Source organism: Doryrhamphus excisus, linkage group LG22 (genome assembly GCF_037039965.1).
Source record: "Doryrhamphus excisus strain RoL-2023G ecotype Guam linkage group LG22, RoL_Dexc_Guam_v1.1, whole genome shotgun sequence".
Taxonomy (NCBI): Eukaryota; Metazoa; Chordata; class Actinopteri; order Syngnathiformes; family Syngnathidae; genus Doryrhamphus; species Doryrhamphus excisus.
The window spans coordinates 11833918-11839302 of record NC_136378.1 but is presented as its reverse complement, the minus strand read 5'-3'; positions in this window follow the sequence as shown (position 1 = coordinate 11839302).

Genomic DNA, 5385 nt, shown 5'->3' with positions numbered 1-5385 from the left:
ATGTCCTTGCGCCCGGATTTGGTGTTCCGTTGCAAAGCTCCTCAAGGGTACACGCACGCCCGCTCATACATGTGCAGGCACGCGCACACACCTAAAGCCACTGTGTTATTGGATTGAAATGGAGCCCGCCATTCATTTCCTTGGAGTATTGATTGAATCAACAGCGTATCATGTTGTGGGCCGTATCATTTGATGCAACACACACTGGAGGCAGCAAAAAGAAGCGATCCATCACCATTTAGCCGGACAGGCCTGTGTAGTCTAAACACGGAACCATTACGCATGGTTTAACATGGACACTTTGACCTCCGGGAGGTGACAAGGTCAATGACATCATTAGACAGGAGTCGCTCTGTGTGCCGGCGTGAGACTAATTGCTATCAGACCTCATTGGCAACTAATAACTTCTTACGTTTCTTCCACTTCTATCATCCTCTTCTCATATCCTGACAGATTTGCTGTGGCTTCCAAGGCAACACGAAGGAAGCTGGGATGCAGCTCGCTGCTACCTTGGCGCTGCGGATCCCTTCATCCCGAGGCTGTGTTAATCTATTCAAAGGTGGCTAAGCTTACAAAATAGCTCCGGGGTGATTTCCCACACATAGATAAAGCCCACACTTGAAATCACTTTCAAAGCAGGCGCTCCTCTCCGGATGCTTTGAAGCCCAGAAGAAGAGCGTGGAGAAAAAAAAAGGCAGCACATGGGCTCCAGACGTCTCTGGGGTTGAACAGAAATATTAAGACTTATCCGTCTGATTCTGAACTTCCATCTCTTAATCGAGCGACACCAACCTGGGCTCGCCCCGGAGGCGCCACACACACACACACACACACACACACATAGCCATCGGCCATCATGGCTTTGTCAGCGACCTCACTGGACCATGAACGCAGACAGAGCACTCTGGAATGTCAGCGGGGTCAGTATTGACTTGGCGCTCAAATGGACGTAGCTGCACACACACACACACACACACACACACACGAGGTTAGGAAACTTGATCCGATGACACAGGAGCTGCCTCGGTGTGCGGCTAACTGCCTTATCTCGCCCCGGCCGTGCTCCTCTTTCCTCTCAACATTCTTTCAGGTATTTGGCTGAGACCTTTTCTTTTTGTCCGGCCTTTTCAAAGACTGCTTTATGTTGGCGTTCCCGCCGCTCCACTCTCCTTCCTTCACTCCATATCGCTTTCTCTCTGCACAAACTTGCCATTACCCCCCCCCCCCACTCACACACACACTCTAATTTCCTCCCTATTCCATCTGAAGAGGCTGCCACCTGCGTGCGTGTGTTTTTCCAAGAAAAGAGGGTAAAGGAACGATGCAAACTGAAACCTGTGATTGGTTCTTTGTAATAGAGTGAGAACATCTTAGTTTGAAGAGACGGGTGGAGTGTTCCTGGATAGCGATGTGGGTGGATTGCAATCAGCTTGCATCTGTGGAGGGCTGCCCGGCATCCTCAAAAAGGTCCACACTAATCTGTCAAGGGATAACTATGACTATAGTGATCACACTTCACAAAGCAATTGCACCCTGCTACCTACACATATGCTCTTTGCTGAGATGATCTGTGTTTTTTTTTTCAAGTACTCCTATGTGAATACAATCAACACAATACCTGTGCAGCTTATGGAGAGCCTTTGGACTAATCAGCTCTGACAGGTGGAACAAAACAATTTAATACAGGGCTGATTTCACATCTGAGCGGCTCGTCATTTACATAAGCCTTCACAGTCTGCTCAGTGAGCTGCGACAGGCATGTGGTGCGCCCAGAGAGACCGGAAGGCTGTTCCAAATATTCTACCACTGACCTCATCAAGGAGACGGCTGTGCATGCTGCAGAACATGCAAGGACTCATTAGGGTACACGTGCATGTCTCACCAGGCTTCCATCACTTCCATACATGTACTGTAGTACAAATGCTACCAAGAAGGCTTCCCGTTGGAGCGCTTTATATCGGGAAAGGATCCACATTTGGGCACTTAAATCAGTCGAAATGGACAACCATTATAACCATGTGACTCCGACCAGCCAACCAGCAAAACAAATGTTAACGGTATATAAATGTAAGAAAGTAAGGACAACATATCCTTACTTTATCATGAATATTCAAGATTTAAATTGATAGATTTTTTATTTTAATTTCTCTTTAACAGCTTGATTTTTTTTCTTTATTCAGTTAGGACATAACACATTAATAATAGTATAATATAAATAATAATTTGAGGTTTTGACATCATTGACATATATTTTTTGTATAACAGTACACTTTGCACACTGCATCAATAATGTACAGTATATGTACAGTATATGTAGACATATACAGTGGGCCGCTGGCCATTTATGATTGGACATTCACAGCTCCGCAAAAAATCATTTCTTTATTTTTGTTTATTTTTTCTGAAAAGAGTTATTTTTTTCCCAGATAAAACAAATCTCACCTTAGTTTGGTAACAATTTACAAATATGTGATAGTATTGGTAAAATGTACAAAATACACGCACCAATGCTTAAAAAGACGTATTTATGTCTTTATGTTTCACCAAGCATTGAGATCTGACGCTTTTTCACTGATCCTTGAACACAACATCGAGTGCAAGTCGTCCTACATTATCATTCATTAGTGTTGAGTACTTCTACATATACTTTATACTTGAAATGTGTTTAATAAGTGTGAGGCATATTGAAAAGAGAAGGCGTGAATGTGACCTAACAGTCACTGTTATTGCAAAAGTTGGTCTGAAATCAGAGGAGAATGTCAACATCGAGCTAGCAGGAGAGTTTGGGTGCAAAAGTGGCCATTTGTATGGATGTATCAATTACTCGTGGATTTTCATCATTGGCTGTACGGAGGAATGTCTGAAGTTGAATCCCTCTGAGGTTGTACTCATTTAGAATTCAATGAAAATTGTCCAGGAAAAAAATGTCAACATTTGCACATCAATCATGAGGTTGTACTCCCTGAGTTCAAGCAGTGGTTCGCAGCTGGTGTTTCTGAACATAAAAGTGTGTGGAAATGATATTAAAACATACAGCTGTTTTTTAAATGGAGAAATATATTCCTCCATCTGTGTGTGTAGAATTTTCATAATTACCTTCACTTGACACATTATTTGATATGAGTCTTAGTGTATGATGAATTATGTGTTTTTATACTTAGTTTGACTTCAAAAGTAAAATATACATTAAAAGTGGGTCAGGACTTAATGATTATGGGAAACTGGGGGTCCAAGGGTGACACCCGTGGAGAAGCGCTGATCAAAAGAATTAACTCCACAAATGCGTTTTGCTTTTTCTTTCTTGTTATACCATAGAAGGGTATCAGTTGTGCCAAAGAGGAATAAAGCTTTGCATCCACAGAAACAGAAATAGAGTAGTCGTATGTAATCGTTAAGAATGTTAAAAAGCTACGTTTAAATGTTACACCTTCTAAGCTCTAATCTACACGTTCCTATTCCACATTTTCAGTGAAATACCGTTTTTTGTACGCTCTACTTTTTGTCGTATCTGCCTATTTGGTTCTCGTATGATTGTCATACATCCAAAGACATAAGACACTTTTTCCCGTGTAGCATTCTTGCCAACCAACTCATGGTAAAAGTGATGTTAATGTAAAATAATGTACAATATTTTCATACATTTTGATTTTCGTTAGGCTTTTTGGAACAAATTGCGAACAAAAAACAATGTTTCACTTTACTTGTGTAATATTAAGAACAATTTTTTATTGTTTGAACATTTCATTTTTTTACATTTCTATGACTGTTACTTCAAATTTCAATAATGATTTTATGATGGCGACATCGCAGCACATGACTTGAATTTCCATGATGGGAAAAACCGTTATCAGAAGTCCAGCAGCAACCTCAGAGGTTTCACTTTCTAACCGCTGCATGCATGGCAGTAAAAAGTGGAGTGTAATTTTCCTCTGACACTGAGAATAATTATATATAGTCATTATGGTATTGCTAAAATAAACAATACAATAATGGTCAAAGACATCTGCACAGTACAGTGCACACACACACACACACACACACACACACATTCTAGTGTCCTGTGGTTAGCAGTGAGAGGAAGCAGCGGTGCGTCTCTCTGCTGACTTAATGTCTTTTAACAGTTTGGCTCCAGGACCAGGGGTTGGCCAGAGCTGCGCTGGAGCCAAAACTGGGCCTGATCATCTGTGACGGAAAAAAAAGGGAAAAAAAACCCCGAGGCAGAATGTGAGTGTGTGTGATGTCCACTATCTCACTCGACTTCCCTCATTTTCTCTATTTCAGTCTCTGTGTGTGTGCATGTGTGTGCATGAAGTGTGTGCACACACCACTCGCTGGTGGAAGCTGGAGGGGGCAGAAACACCAGCGGGCTGAATTACGCCAGCCAAAGCCATTGACAGAGGCATTAAAGTGACAATAGAATATTTATGGCACACATTGCTGGTTCACTCTACTGTCTAATCTGCAGCACATCAATATCGAAGAGAACACTGGTAGCACACTGCAGTGCGTGGCGGGGGAAATTAGCCTTTCGGTGGTACTGCTGACACACATTTGCACGCACACATCGGAGAAAGTCCTAACTGGGAGTGACTTGAAAGCAAACACGGAAGGATCGGAAGCACAAACAAGAGTGGGAAATAACTGCTGCTCTGCTTGAGTAAGTTGGGTAGTTTCTACCTCTCAGGCGGCCCAACATCAGGCCAAGTCACCTTGAATTTTACTATCACAGGAGATGCACCGTATGCGTGTTGGGGATTAAAGAGGCATCATTTTATCCTTCTGTGTGTGTGTGCTCGACTAGATTTGGAAATAATTTCAGATTCGAAGCCCGGAGGCCTCGGGTTTCTCCCTCCATCAAAGGGTCAAAGACAAATCTGCATCGGATCACACAAACATGTCAATGGGTTTGCTAACTTTTCCCCTCCAAACCGCCATCCCAGTGTTTCACAGTCAGTTCAGATCCCGCTCACATGCAGGACCGACCCCTCCCGTCGGGTCTGGCTTTCACCGTGCGGAGCTGCCGAAATGGCCAACATATGTTTGGAAAATGAATGTGCTACGAAAAGGTCAAGCAGCTATGCAGTACACAGCTTTGGGTCGCGTTGGTTAAGTACAGACCACCTCATCTTCCCCCTGATTACGGGGGCCGCTTGCGGTGGCTTTGTGCTGCTTTTTAAATATTTCATATCATTTATAATTCACCAGGGCCGGAAAGTTAGGAGCACTTACAAAAGGCTTCCATTTGAGAAAAGAAACGAGTGGCTGCGTGGCGTCAGTGATGTATTTAAGCGGTGCTGATTAGAAATGTACAAATGCATTGAAGGATAAATGGACGCAGATGTATGATGTGTTGCTGTACAACGAGGTTCACCAGAGAGTCGGAAC